Below are 17,011 nucleotides of genomic sequence, written 5' to 3' on the forward strand. Positions count from 1 at the left end.
GACAGATAGTTTGGCAAGTGAAGCATCTCAATGCTTCTTGAGTATTAAGTGCTTCATCAGCAATAACTGACTTCTCATTAAGCAATTGGGTTGGAACAAACCTACAGCAACTATGGCCCTCCATGACTGATATTGCTCACCCCACTGTAGAAGATTCTAGAACTATGTAATATTTTAGGAATTACTCATGAGCAGGTTTAACTGTGGTGAGCAGCACTGAATCTCCGTATGTAAGCAGTATGCAAGCACAGCTACATTTTTTCCATGTTTATAATTAGAGCCACTACCACACTTTATCATTTTCATATTTCACATATGGCTTCTGACATTAAGCACTGTTATGCAGACAAAATGCAGAAATGTCAGTGTATATTGTAGCCAAAATTAAATTATTCATAAACACATAAATGTTTTAAGAGTACATATTTCCTTTACAAATAATGCCTGGTATGCTTAATTTTGACCAATCCAAAATGAGTAATGCAAATATAACATGAGAGGTGTACTGAAATGTTTTCCACATACTGTATGCCCATGGATATCCTCATAACATTCTAGTTTACTTGCATATATCAAAAAGGTGTGCAAATGGAAATGGTTACTCTAAATATGGCTCAGTTAATAATAGCATTAGTGTGGTCTGGTGAGTGAGAGGCAAATACTTGAATGTCATTAGGGAGCAGCCAAATATAGTTAGACCTGGCCCATCAGAAAATGCTTTCAAAATATCTTAAACAGAGTGTATTTATGTAAAATGAATGAATGATAGAGCTTACTACAGTGTGTATGAGTGTACAAGCATATGATCAATATTACCACCTCTGAGTTAAAATCTATAAAGACTTGATTTGTAGCCATCCAAAAGCGGGAAACAGGCTAGTGAAGTGCTGGCTCTGTCAGGATCTGCCACACTCACATTACTTTACTAAGAGTTTATTGACCAAAGACAGATCCAAATGTACATAAATTCATCACCATACATAGTATACTCACGTTTCTGATAATTTACTACTTGACAAAATGGTGTTTCATTGCCATTGTATAGCAAATGACTGGTCAGAGGTATAGATAAAAGGGGAACAGACAATCCCATCCACAATTTGCTCAATGTAGAGTATAGTATGTAACATATTACAAAAGACACATTACAAGCTTATTACCTAAAAATCCACTGACTCTTTTGATTTACTTGTGAAAATGGCACAATAATATATTCAGTCACATAGCATCACAGGCCTTTAGGCTGAGGTGTATGGCTGTGACTTAACAATAATAATACAAACCACCGAATTTGAAAGAGGAAGGCCTATAAAATGGGACTTAAATCTCTAGTGGGATTTTAAATATGATGCATGGCCAGTGAAGCAGCAAATCGCAGGGGACATCTTGTATGTTGAAAGCATTTGGCATTCCCTAAAGGGTAAGTATATGCGTGAAATGCAGTATTTACAGAACTAGTATACTTTAGTCTCATATAATTGTACTTTACCATTAATTATTGTGTTTGCTATGCCCAATAATAACATTGACTCATGTGCATTATGTCATTTTAAGAAACAAAATTCAATACTAATCCTTTTTTAAACAATATGGAGATAATGTTGCAACATCTTTAATCCCTTCCTTAATTATGATGTTACATGTTAATGATTTATTTCTTTTTAACATTAAATTTGTTTAATACCTCTTTTCATAGTATTTGTCAATATCTTGATTTGCAAACCCTAATGTTTGGCTCTTTTCACCTCCACAATTTACCAGATAACTGAAGTTTACTCTCTTTTTTATTAGTTAGACTTAAATGATATTTTGCAATTTTACTAAAACAGTATATAAACACGTAATACATATCATTAGTTTAACCACCTCATAAAGCTATAATGGAGTTGGGCTTCTATTTCCATGTCTTGTTATAGGTTTCAGTTTGGGACACTGAAAGCTCCAGTGTCTCTTATTTTTCATTTAGATGTACTGTTAACAGTGATGTAGTTAATAACTCAATTACTTCTTCAAACATTTGATAGGGTTGCTGCAGCTCCTGTGGTGTTCAAGTCTGTTAGATCAGAGATTTTCTAGTTCAGTCCTTGGGCTGCCTGTTCCTGCAGGTTTTCATTCCCACCATTTTCTTCTTTTAATTGGACACCTCCATTAAAGCCGTGCATTAATTAAGCAAGCTGTCATTTTCCAGTTTATATGTTTTTTTGTGTTACTCCAGAAATTTCAGACTGTTTATGCTAAATGATTACCAAATGAAGCAAGCATTTATGTATGTTAGACACAGATGAATTCATTCACTTTATCTGATTATTTAATATTTTGCTGTTTGTTAAAGTCCATGCTATTATTTGCTATTAAGCCCACCAAGGATAAAACTGAAGTAGCTGCTGCCCTTTAGTATCCAGTGTTTGTTGCAACTGTGATCATTAACTGTCAGTTCTCAGATAACATTAAGAGAGCAAACAATACAGAAAATAATGAAATAAAAAGAAAATGACAAAACAGAGTTACTGTAAGTATATAAAGCTATGGCAAAATATTTCTTCATTTGTTATAAATTAAAGTGACATTACTACCCATTAAGAGCTCGGGTGTTGACGCCCAGGACTGACCATGAAAACCCCTTCTTTAGATAATTACTTCTGAGCAATTTATTTTAAAAGATGTATTTTTTTTATTTGCTAATTATGTATTCAATAGGGCGGCACGGTGGCACAGTGGGTAGCGCTGCTGCCTCGCAGTTGGGAGACCTGGGGACCTGGGTTCGCTTCCCGGGCCCTCCCTGCGTGGAGTTTGCATGTTCTCCCCGTGTCTGCGTGGGTTTCCTCCAGGCGCTCCGGTTTCCTCCCACAGTCCAAAGACATGCAGGTTAGGTGGATTGGCGATTCTAAATTGGCCGTAGTGTGTGCTTGGTGTGTGGGTATGTTTGTGTGTATCCTGCAGTGGGTTGGCACCAATGTTCCCTCTAAGCTAAGCGCGTGAGCAATCGCTCACACGAATTCAGAGCGTCGCTCATACTTCCCGCACAATCGCTCATTCCAGCGGCGTCGCTCATACTTATTGCACGATCGCTCACTCCGACTGTCTATGTTGGTGCTCATAAATTTTTGGCTTAAACAAAATGTCGCTCATAAACAATGTTTTTTGCTCACTATATGCTACTCCTTAGAGGGAACATTGGTTGGCACCCTGCCCAGGATTGGTTCCTGCCTTGTGCCCTGTGTTGGCTGGGATTGGCTCCAGCAGACCCCCGTGACCCTGTGTTCGGATTCAGCGGGTTGGATAATGGATGGATGGATGTATTTAATATTATGAAAAGTTTACATTCATGAGGATATAAAAATAAATAATATATCTGTTTATAGCATTAATTTTGATTTACAAAATTAGATATTTTTAAATACATTTGGTTATCATCTATGATAACCATTGCTCTACAGTTCAGGGCATGGCTACATTTTGTGCATTTGTAATGGGAAAGACACCGTTTTATACTGTAGGTAAATATTTGTTAGAGCAGCAGAGAATGGACTGTAACAAGCTTCTAGTGAGACTTAGAACTGACAGATCAATTATAAATTATGATATATTTTATAATACTGGTTCTCATCCACTTCTGTTTTACTTGAGGTATTTATATAATATTAGTTAATATAGGGAAAGAAGCGAGTAAGAAATCCTGAAATGCCCTACATTACACACAGTTTTCATGCCAGTATAAATCTGACAGTAACTGAATCCAGGAATGAAAATATCAAATGTTTGAGTTCATACAATGGGGATCTCTTTTCATTTTTGAAATTACAGTTGTCTTTTATAATGTTGTTATTTTACAGTATTTAAAGGGTTCAACATGGAGCCATATCTCTGGATTCTGTCTCAAAATTTTGTAAGCAGAAATAACTGACACATTACAAACCAATAATCACTGACAAAAGTTAAAATCTATGGCCAGACGCACTTTTATACCAGAAGAAAGGGCTTCAAAAGAGGTAGCTTTATCATATTTGCATAACTTTTCTTTTCTTGATCATTTACACAACTTGATAACAGTAATCAAGTTTGCATCATACTATATATTCTTGTAAGTAAAAATGGATTTCAGTCATAAAAATGTTTTCATCAAATGTATGTACTAAGTATTGTGAGTTTCTGAACTCTTTTTGGACCCCCTCAGTGGGATGGCATATCAAAGTATGCCTGCCACGTCTGTGGAGGACTGCTTGTCTGTTGCTGAGGCAACAACAGGTTCGCAGTGCAGCAGAAACAACTATGAGCCAATCGAGATCCCACTATATGTGTCACAGTATCATGAAATAAATCAAACCTCAAATTCAAGTCAGATAATATAAGCTGGTCTTCAATTGAGGCCATGTTACATCAGACGATTTTCAGTTGTAGTTTTCATTTGCATAACCTTGGCAAGTCAGAAGTAGTCAGTGTTATGCTCCCATGAAAGGCAGTCGTGTAGGCTGACATACCCAGAGACTCACTCTGACAAAATTTGAAATTGTCCTTAGTTGTAGGGGCAGGTTCTGTGTGCATGACAGCTGCCAACCAATAAATTCCTATCCGTAAGTATAACACATTTAACGTATCAATGAGGAATAAGGAACACTGGTGTTCTGTACCACACAAACAATAGACAAGCTTATCTGCCTAATGTCTTGTGCTTCAAATACCACAACAGAGAAAAAAGAAAAAAAGGACCAGACTGTGGCTGAATTCACCATACCTGTTAACCCTTTATACACCAGTGGCTCTGTCAGGCAACACGCCATTGGCTGTTAGAAAAGTGGTGAGCACAACTGGTTTGGAAAAAGTGTAGGCTTACTAACTGTACTTGAGTGTTTTTTTTTTCCAACAAAGACATATTATGTATTGCCTGAAACTGAAAAAAAAAATATTGAATTTTTGAATATCTTGGAACCAATATCAATGTTAGTTTCTGTCCACATTTTTAGGATATGATGTAATTAAAGTTCAACTGATGCAATGAAAAATGGCAGGATGGTGTAATAGTCAGCACTGTTGGGTGCCAATCCCACATTCAAAACCTGTCTGTCTGGAGTTTATATGTTTTCCAGTGTTAGGTTAACTGATGAGTGTAAATTGGCCTGCTATGAGTTAGAGAGGTTTGTGGATAAGTGAGCCTTGTGATTGACTAGCATCTCGTCCAGGGCTGGTTCTTGTTTTGCACTCAATGTTTCCAAGGATAATATATAATACAGCACTCGAAAAGGTTCACCATCTTGAAAACTGAAATACTAAACATCTAGAGAAGTATTCTTCATATTGAATGTCAAATGATCTGCCAAGGGGGTGAATTAATGAGTTAAATGAAAACTGAATATATAGGACAGACATCTATTAAGGTAAATTTTCTTCTTTCTTTCTAGGCTTCAATTTGGCAAACTCTTTCTCAATATTATCATTTCTTTAAATATAAAAAGGAGTGCCTAGCTGTCATGAATGTGAAACAATTTCTTTTTTATTTTAGGTTTAATAACCTATTAAGATTTGCCTCTTAGATTTAGAACTGAACAGATGAAACAGCACATTAAACTAAAATGAGTATTAATGCAAAATCTGCACAATGCCAGGCAATTCTACTGTGTGTATTTGAACATGTAAAGACTCAAGTAAAACGCAGACATTTCCACTGCATAAACAATAATGTAAAGCTTTATTGTTCATCCCTTTATTCATTTACTGAACTTGCATAATTCAGTTATCGGACTGTAGATGTCTGGAGCCCATCCTGGTGTTTCATGCATAAGGCCTGAACCAACCCTGGGCAGGTACTAGTCTGTCAAACTGCACTCTTACACACACACCAGCACTGAAAGAATTTAGAGATGTCAGTTAATCCATTGAAGTAGACCTTCCAGATGTCAAAGGAAAATTGGAAATTATAAGCAGGTTCATGAAGAACTTGCAAACTGACAAACATAGTGACCAAACTGGAATTTGAACACAATATTACACAAACATAGAAAACATAACATAGATTAAGAAAATGGAAATTAAGGAGATCACAAAGTGACATAATCAAAGTTTATCTAATCTAATATAATCAAAAATGTTTAAGAATATTAAAGGAAATAGTATAGTGAATCCCAGCAGTCATTTTGAAATAAATTCTCCAACAAGAACACAGGGACATAGTGGGAGACGTGTTAAGGGCAGATATTGTACAAATGTTGCAAAGTTTACCTTCACACAAAGAACTATAGACACATACAAGTAACGTATTAAAAATAAAATTCCAGAGTGGTTCTTCACACTGATGCCATTAGGAGTACCGTTTTTGGTACCCAAAAGACACATCTACATGTACGTTCTAGAACCTTTATATATTTATATCTGCAACAGGCTCCATGCAGTAAATAAATATGAATAGATGATAACAGACTCATAAAATAGCAATGGCTCAGGATTTTAAAAGGAACATTACTGCATACAGTAACACATGCTAAATCCACACTTTTTTAATCTGTTAGTATGCTGCTTGGTAGGGTACCATACATTAAAAATGTAATTTTTTTTCCACAGGAACCTACTTCATATGCAAAGAACCTGTTCCAGAATTAAATGGTTCTTAGTCAGGCAATAGGTCTACAAGGAAACACACAACCCAGTAAAAAAACCATAAAGTGCCATTAAATAACCAACTTGAGAGTATAGTGTGGTGGAGTGAACGTATCTAGACTTGATCCTTTCTGGATCCATTTCTGATCTTTTACTGTCTTTACCTATTCCATCAACACTAGATAGTCTTGTTGACCACTATAACACAGCCCTTCATTCAGCATTAGATAAAACAGCTCCTTTAAAACATAAGGAGGTTTCCTTTAAGCGTTCAGCTCCATGGTATAATTCAGAATTGCGATCTATGAAAGCAGGTGGCCAACGCCTTGACAGAATGTCATGTAAGTCTGGCCTCACCGTGCACATCCAGGCTTTCTGTGATCACCAAAGAGCTTACAGAGAAGCACTAACTGCTGCCAAGAACACCAATTAGGGAAGAATAATAAAAAGTGGCCACGATAACCCAAGGGTTTTGTTCTCTGTAGTTAATAAACTACTTCTCACCAGTCACATCTGCTTTTGTTAATGACCTGCTTTGTAAGATGAGGCCGACTACTTGTGTACTGGACCCTGTCCACACCACACTACTTAAATCCTGCCTTCATGCCATAATCCCGACTGTTACAACAATAATAAACTCATTCCTTGACACTGGATCTGTGCCGCTCACTTTTAAAATCGCTTCTGTAACCCCAATGTTAAAAAAGTCTGGTCTTGATGCTGACAATCTTAACAATTTCCGGCCTATTTCCCACTTACCTTTTCTGTCAAAAGTTCTTGAGCGTGTGGTAGCCACCCAGCTCACCAATTACTTAACCTCTAATAAATTTGCTGGAACCCTTTCCGTCTGGTTTCAGAGCACAGCACAGTTGTGAAACTGCTTTGCTACGGGTAACCAATGATTTGCTTATGGCAGCAGACTCTGGACAAACCAGCATATTAATTCTGTTAGACCTCAGTGCAGCATTTGACACTGTCAGACATGACATTCTCCTGTCAAGAATGGAGAACATGCTGGGTATCTCTGGCATTGCCCTCCAGTGGTTCAATTCCTATCTGACTGATAGGCAAGAGTTTGTTAGTCTTGGCAACAACAGATCCAGCACAGCGCCAGTCACACAAGGAGTTCCATAGGGCTCTGTCCTGCTTTTCTGTATTTATATGCTTCCCCTTGGCCATATTTTTCATAGGTTTGGACTGGGTTATCATTTTTATGCAGACGATACTCAACTCTATTTCAATGTTAAAAGTGGAACTTCATCAGAGTTTTCTCAGCTCACAACTTGCCTCAGTGAAATTAGAACCTGGATGGAGCAGAACTCTTTAAAATTAAATTGCAACAAAACTGAACTCCTACAAATTGGGACTAAAGTGCAACTTAATAAAACGAGTTTCTTCCCAGTCAGTCTTGGTGGTGATCTCATCAGACCTACTTCAAAGAATCTTGGTGTCATTTTTGATTCCTCCCTTTCCTTATTCCGCCGACATAAATCACATTAAGAAAATTTCTTACTTTCACCTCTGTAACATATCCCGTGTTCACTCCTTCCTCTCCTTTTCTAACGCTGAGAAACTTGTCCATGCTTTTATCACATCCCGCATCGATTATTGTAATTCCGTACTGGCGGGTTCCCCTTCTAATCTTATGTCACAGCTCCAGCTTATTCAAAACTCAGCTGCAAGAGTCCTTTCACGGACCAGCAGCAGTGAGCACATAACACCCATCCTGCTTCGCCTTCACTGGCTCTCTGTGTCTTACAGGATTGAATATAAAATCCTACTAATAACCTACAAAGCCTTAAATGATCTTGCGCCAAACTACATCAGTGACCTTCTCCATCACTATGTGCCTGTCTGCCCACTAAGGTCCTCTGATTCTGACAATCTTGTTGTGTCCCACACTAATCTACACTCCATGGGTGACAGGGCCTTCAGCTGTATAGCGCCCAGACTCTGGAATGACCTACCGAAATTAATTAGATCAGCTGACTTCATGAATTCTTTTAAAAAACAACTCAAAACTCATCTGTTCAGGAAGGCTTTTAGCGCTACCTGACTTTATTACCCTTCTCTCAGTTTACCTCTCTGTCAAGATGCTCATGCAACCTGTATGTGTGTGCGCAAGACCATCAATTATGTTGTCTGTTAGGCTATTCTCTGAATTTACTATCTTACTCTTCTTTATTTATTTTTTTCGTTTAGTACAATACTATATACTGTATTCCCTGTTGTTCTTTCTTAAACTCTGTGAAGTGCCTTGAGCATGAGAAAGGTGCTATATAAATAAAATATATTATTATTATTATTATTATTATTGTTGATTTTTTTTAAAATAGGATGGACGAGCTTCTTGGGTTAAATGGCCTGTTCTTGTCAAAATAGTTCTAATGTTCAGTTTCCTTGAGCTGTGAGGTACCACTGTGTTGTCTTTGCTGTATTGTGTACTATTAATTTAATTGTGACTTAGCTTATGAAATTGAGGTTAACACTAGAGAACACTCTTAGGTAAAATCAATATAAATTGCAGTGTTTGTTCTACACAGCCCTGCTCATTCATTCATTTGATCATTTTCCAAAGGCAATTTACCCAATCCATGGGTGCCAGCACCCTTACACACATATAACAATACTCACATATCCCTTGCTAATTTATAATCATCTAAAAATAACATTCAGGGTCATTTTGATGTGAGAGCAAACTGATGCACGCATGATGAGAACGTGCAGTCTACAAAACGATTGTTAGGCTCATAATATACCACAAATCAGTGGTGACATGAGGCAGTGTGATGCTTGTGTCAGCCCTGTTCAAGCAAAAAACTTTTTCCAATGAAAAAACATTACAAGAAGTTTCAAATTATCCATCACATGTACAAAGAAGTAGTACTATTTACATTCTCAAAAAAGCTGCCCTCTGGAATTGCAGTTGAATTTCCATGAAAACTGGTATAGGTAATCAAGGTGGCAAGGTATAAAAATTAATATGAATATGAATGCTTGTAGCTCATGACCACTCTTAAAGCTTGGTGTAAAAAGGCAATAACCATGTTGGTGAAGATTATATTGATCTTGAAACATCATCAACACTGATATGGTACCCTCCATGTGTTATTGTCTATTGACTGGTGTTGGGCTTCAGTAGCCTGGTCTCTCTGAGTTTAACTTTGAATCATCCTTGGTTTCTGGGACCTACATTTCACTTTGGGCTGATGACAACTTGATCTGCACACATACACATGACGTGGGAAATAATACAATCCAGAAAGCTTCCCAAAGAGCTCACAAACATAACAGGTCATGATATATGGTGCCATTGCCTACAACCAATTAACCCTGCTGCTTGTGCATTTTCCAGGACACCTTATTCCTGAACTTTGTTTCAGAATGTCTCAAACATACCAGTCATATATGGAATATACACACCACAGATTATTGCTGTTGTTAAATTTTCTTTGGATATAGCACAGCACTTACTGCTCTGTAGCACAAAGCTTGGCCATGGTTTTGGTAATAATGGCAGTTTTACTCAACATTAAAGAGCTAACATACGGGCCATCATTCTTGACCAATAAATCAGCTTTGATAGGGATTTTGGAATAATTTGTTGCTCATATATTGAGGCAAGGGAGACAAGCAGTAGACTACTTTACAGTATGTAGAAGAGGTCATATAGTTTTTTTTTGGCATGAAAGTTCAACATTGCCCTTGCTTCTTAAAACCTTTTTAAGGCTAAATTCTAAGGCTGAATAGAGTAAACCTTTACTTGTCTTCTAATTTGTGGTCAGAAATGCAGTATTATCTCAAAGTATGAATACACTACATTATGGATCAAATACCTACCTTGATAGGATACAGTAAAATATTACTCAGGTTATATTCACAGTTTTCTACTTCTCTTTCCACTCTCTAACAACCCAAATCAGCATTACTCACAGTATATTAAAGCAATTAGCATTTAAGAAGACTTACAAGTTGTAAATGTGAAGAGCAGACAGACAGGAACAAAAGCTCTCATCTTTATCTTGTCATGTATAATTGTAACTGGATAGATAAAATCAGTAACTTCACCAAGAGATTTACCATTTGATTAATTTTACACTACAAACTATCTAGCGAAGCATCTAATATAGTCATGTTCAGATACTGTAACTCAGTAATCTTGTCACAATGCAAATTCTGATGTCAAAAGCTAAAGAATTAAGCCACATAAAAAATCGTCTATATTCCCAGAGGAAGTAATGTCAGTGCTGAATAAGGCAGTTATTATTTTATGTTTTGTCTTAGATGCCCTGTGGTTTACTGAACCTAATGTTTCTATCAAATAATAATAAAAATAATAATACCTTCTTATGACTGACTGGCATCCAAAAAACAAGCACACTGACATGTCTGAGTATTATATGATGAACATAACTATTCACAGCTGTTTCCATGTTTGAAGATAAAAAGTGACACAATAAACTGTAGAATACATAGGACACGGTTTGCATTATGTTGTGCTTAATTTATTAAAAACAGTCATTTGATTGTCTAAATAATTCTTAATATAACTCCCTTGTCAATTATACAGCTATAGTATATTTATTATCCATGAAAAAATCAAAATAAAAATATTGTAGTTGTCATGTATACGGTTTGGAGGAGCACCTTCCTGGCTCATTAGAGGTATGTCATACTACCACAGGAAGAGAGAGGTCGCTGTTGCTAATTGTGTCATCTCCATTTCCCGCCATGGCTCTGAAAAGATGCCTTGTGTGGCAACTGACTCAGCCCATTCCAGTTGGAGTACTGTAAAACCCAGGCTCCACAGAAAAGGGCGTCTACTATAGGACTGAGCTGGCTGCAGGATGGAGCATCTTCCTGACCAAGACAAAAAGCTAAGGAATGGCTATCCTTCACCCATCAAGGCTGTTTTCATTTCACTTACTTCTTGTGGATAAGATTGCGCCACTGTGCAATGTTTTTGTTTTCATTTTGATAGAATTAAACAGGACAACCCAGCCGATGCCTTTCTTTTCACATCACTGAACTGTGTCATTCCCCCACTCAATGACATAGTGTATCGTTGTCCCAGACGCGCAACATTCAGGTAGTCTTTTTTTGACATGTAGAGTGAGCAAGCATTCAATATTTATAAATTAATATTATTTTGATAATCTGAATGCTCCAAATAACCCGTAAAAGCATTTAAACCTGCTCACAATCCCCACTGATATAGATGGGGAACTGTATTGAAACGTGTGAAGGGTGTGTGGTGGTGTGGGTTAGCTCCATAATCCCTGTGGCATTAGGGAGCCTCTTGAACCCGCCAACATCAATAACATAACCAAGGATGAGCTGGGCAAATGAGGACACACACATAGCAAGTGGTAGGTGTAACAGTGCTCAAGTGCTTTTATTAAAACAATCCCAAAAACAAAAGTGTTCAATAAGTGCAGTGTAGACATTCATTAATAAATTAATAAATAATCCCATGAAAACTGTAATCCAAAACTTGTGGAGGTTAAAAACAACAAGTCAATAAATATTCCGTACAAAGAAAGGTTGAAATCCTAAGCCAAGAATTGTCCTTTAAGCCAAGAGCATTGTCCTTTAAAATCAACAAGCCCTGGTGCAACCCTTTTATAGTCTTTTTTATAGGAGATGCCCAGGTGACAGATACAGCTGACCATCTCGTCTCGGTTTAGGGGCCTCATGTATAACACTGTATGTAGAATTTACACTATATCATGGTGTACAGACAAAAGCGGAAATGTGCTTATGCACAAAAAAATCCAGATGCATAAATCTGTGCGTACGCCAACTTCCACGTTCTTCCGCTACATAAATCCCGGTCAGCGTGAAAAGTAACTCTTTCCAGAATTACACCTCTTTGAATATGCAAATCAATATAAATAGCCCTTAAGCATAGCCTTCTGTGAAAAGACAATGGCAAAAGCATGGGGGAAAATAGAAGAATTTCAGCGAATACCAAGTGGAGGCAAGGAAAAACGTACTATTTGTTGGTTTAAACAGTGATATAATCAACAAAAGGAAGTTGATTGAGTGACATAGAGTGTCGGAAAAATTCGAAAGTTCAAGTTTACAAAGTCGCACAGTGCCGAAATAAAAAAGAAGTGGTCAGATATCAAAGTTGCCATGAAAAGGCGAGTTGTAGCCCACAATCTGAGAGTCATATGAAAGCTTATTATGGTACAGAGAAAAAAAAATAGGCACACAGTGAGAAAAAAGCACGAAATGTCAATTTTAATCTCGAAATTTCCACTTTAATCACGTAGTTTATTTTGTCATTAAAGTTGAACATCATAAACTTCATCTTAAAATCGTTTAATTTACTAGTTTCTCAAATCCCATCGTAACTAAAGTAGCACGTTAAATGCTTTGTTCTGTATTTAATCTTCTATGTGCTCTATGTGCACTACTTGCTTCTTAAACGGACTTTCTCTTCCTCTGACAGGACACAGAATCCATTACATTCGTAATATTACAGCTCTCTGAATAATTAAAATACTGAGATGTATACTTGATATCATTTTCATGATGATAGGAGTTAAAGCATGTTATTAAACATGGGAACACGGTGGTGCAGTGATAGTTACGAGCAGGCGCCTCGTCCACAGATTGTTCCTGCCTCCCGCAAGATGCTTGCTGCGCCATGTGCGACCTTCGATGAAAAAATTTATTGCAGCAGTACTGTCTCGTTCAAATGCATTAACCATTACTTTCTCCAAGTAACCAATCACCACACAATCAGCTCTGTAATAGATGTTAAGCCATCTTTAAGCTTAGAACGCAGATTCTTCAAAACTTTTAAGGAACATTGACATATCTTTGTAGTACATGTTTAATTATTCTCTCCATCTGTCTTTCTGCAGTGTCACGCCAGCCCCAGCAAGAATACAGCGTGAGGCAGGAATAATCGGGGTGCCAGCTCGTCGCTAGCACTGTGACACCGTGTCCTCACATGTTTAATTATTAACAATATAGATTATTTAGGTGGCATGGTGACGCAGTGGGTAGCGCTGATGCCTCACAGTTAGGAGACCCGGGTTCACTTCCTGGGTCCTCCCTGCGTGGAGTTTGCATGTTCTCCCCGTGTCTGCATGGGTTTCCTCTGGGTACTCTGGTTTCCTCCCACAGTCCAAAGACATGAAGGTTAGGTGCATTGGCGATTCTAAATTGTCCCAAGTGCGTGCTTGGTGTGTGTGTGTGTATGTGTGTGTGTGTGCACGCGCTCCTTGCGGTGGGCTGGTGCCCTGCCCAGGGTTTGTTTCCTGCCTTGCAACCTGTGTTGGCTGGGATTGGCTCCAGCAAACCCCCGTGACCCTGTAGTTAGGATATAACGGGTTGGATAATGGATGGATAGATAGATTATTTAAATAACGTTAACATTTTATCTGTATACTGTAATAAACATATTTTTCTGCATTTCATCTTAAAAATGATATCGTCATCATATGTAAATGCGCACTTTATAAAGTGGTGCAGGTTGTGCAATATTATAATTATCGTAAGTTTACAGTGAGGTAATTGTACTTTTAAGTACAAACAGTTCTACAAGGAGCAGTTGATGGACCGATTGAGTGCATTTATAGTTCTTGGGATGAAACTGTTTCTGAACCGCGAGGTCCGTACAGGAGAGGCTCTGAAGCGTTTGTCGGATGAGAGCAGTTCAAATAGGCAGCATGGCTGAGGCAGCATGTGTTTGATGCTGTATGCCAATAATTCCCCTTCCGATCAGCTGCTCCGAGTGGTGCAGTGAGAGTAATATGGAAAAAGATGATCCACTGTGGCAACCCCTAACAGAGCAGCTGAAAGTAGAAGAAGGTGCAGTGAGAGTAACAACGCTAAAGCAGCTATGGTATTTGGAATAGTTTGGCCATTCCGTGGACCATTATATTGTTACAGGTTAATTACAATCAGATGCCTTAAACTAATAAACAATATGTGGTTAATTTCAGTGTATTTATAAAGCCACGTCAGGGATGTGGATCTGAAAAAGAAAGGGTAACCACACAGGAACAGCAGCACTGCTTTGATGCTGGGTGCCGCCAGTTTGCAAAACCAAGCGGAGAACTTGCAAACGCCAGGGTTTGAGCTACCGTGAAAATGTGCGTGGCTTTACGCCAAGTTTAGGTTTTATACATCGTGATTTGAGCATGGAAACGAGCTTATGGAACATTTTTGTGTGTACGCACCATTTATACATGAGGCCTCAAGTCCCTACTGTTCCATGGCTCCCAGTAGGGTGCCACACCGAGTCTCTCAGACTCCTGCTGCCTTCATCAAACTTATGAGGAAGAGTCTCTTAAGCAACAGGTCACTCCAGTACCCTGAACCCACTCAGCTTGAGTTGCCTTCTTCAGCCCCTGAGTGTCATTTGCATGCTCTCCCAAGGGACTCACCTCTGGGCTGCCCGCCTCTCCTTTCTCTATTGCACCAGCTCTCTCCTCTTCCTGCTTCTCTCCATTTAACCTCTATACTTTCTATCTTCTCTCTTTTTCTTCTGATCTTTTCTCTTCTGTATTCCCCTCTCTGCATTCTAGGCTCCTTTTATTGTGTAGATGGCTACTCTAATGGGACTCAGGTGTGAACATGCTGCTCCCTCTGAGGCATTAATGAGGCACCTGACTGATGCATTCGCACGTGCCTTCACAGTCAGCCAGGCACCCCCATCCATCCCCGAAGCAAAGCACATTCGCGCACCCACCGAAGCCCAGTTGGAGCCTGCACTTATTTATATAAAATTATCCTGACACCATGGACCACCTATGACAGGTGCATGGTTTTTACAGAACAGTTGGGCTTGGGCACTGTTAGTATAGGTTAGCACTAGTGGGAGTGTTTAAAGGGGAAAATTGCCTGATTGATCATTCATGGGCAAGCGTCATCATCCCAGCAATTCTTCATTGACACTCTGTGGTTCGTTAGTGAAAATACCTGCACCCACAAGGAAAAAAGGGGTCCGAGTAGGACAAAAGAGGAGAAATCAAGAAAAATAGGAAAGAAAGTAATTGACAATGAAGGGAGGAAAAAAATCAAGGGAGACACAAAGAGAAAGGAAAAATTGGGAATCAAAGGAAAAGAGGCAGGGCAGTTGGGATGCCCTAAAGGGAGGAAGAGAAACAGTGCTTCAGAAATGGGTTCACTCCTGTTGAGCATTATGCATTAAAAGGAGCAGGAGCAGCCGACTGCTCAAAGGATTGTCCTACATATGTCATAGGAAGGTGGTGAGAAGGACACCTGAAGAAGATTGACCACTCTTGCCATCCCGCTGAGGAGACCAAGAAGGTGAACAGATTAGTTGGTATAGAGAGATGTACTGGAACTCAACAGGTAAGATAAAGAAAGCAATTAAGCAGATTCTGACTTTGTTTTTATTCTAGATTTTAAGCTATTTATTGATTGAGTTGTAACCTCCTGATATACTGTTTTTAAATAATATTCACTTAAGAGTTTTGCACTGGATTTTTTTGAATATGATTTTACTTTTTCATTGTTGTAAATGAAGCACTTTGCACTAGACATTGTTGTCCTAGTCCATCCTCTTATGACTAATGATGTCCCAGGATTGAGAAGAAGCCTAAGGCAATGGGTATCTGAGGGATCACAGAAGTCACCTAATTCCTGAAATGTATGACCAGCGCTTTGTTTTGGTGACAATAAGGAATAACTGTCATCTTAGCTCCAATGTGTCAGAATGTAAGCTGCATAAATGTGACTGCGTAAGCGGTTTCATCACTTTTCATTATTAAGTCTACAATTAATAAAATTCAGAGTCAGATTTGTGCTTGACCACACAGTCATAAATGAACAAGTGACAAAGGGGGCTCATCATATTACCGTGTGGAATGGCTGTATTGAGGATCTGTGTGGTGGAAATGCTTACAATGTGAACATAGTGGTGTTTACTAGTTAGGAAGTTTAAAATCCAATTGCATGGTGTGGCTCTAGGATATAAAATCTAGCAAGCCTGGTGATCTGATTTGACGGAGCAACAGTGTTAAACACCCAGCTATATCATCCACACCATTAGCTGAGGGTTGATGATTCCAAAATTCAGTTGAGAATCCAAGGATCATGACTGAAGGGATGCAAGTCCTAATGTCCTTTATGTGGCCTCAGTTGTGCATTTTAACAAGGTGCTTCACCCCAAACTGTAATCTAAAGTAACATTTAAAAGCTTCCTAAACCAGTTATGCATCTCAAGGAATGAAGTCTACACTGGCAGCATTGAGTGAAATGTAGGCATCAGCGAATAGCAGAGCCCACATCCATACTGGACTGAATCACAACCACCAGTTACCGAACGTGATTGTCTTTGGGATGCACAAAAAACACCCAGGTAGATATTGGGAGAACATGCAAACCCCATACAGACAAGGCCATGAAGCACCAGTGCTAACTACGACATGTCTTGTTA

The sequence above is a fragment of the Erpetoichthys calabaricus genome, chromosome 2 (genome assembly GCF_900747795.2).
Source record: "Erpetoichthys calabaricus chromosome 2, fErpCal1.3, whole genome shotgun sequence".
NCBI lineage: Eukaryota > Metazoa > Chordata > Cladistia > Polypteriformes > Polypteridae > Erpetoichthys > Erpetoichthys calabaricus.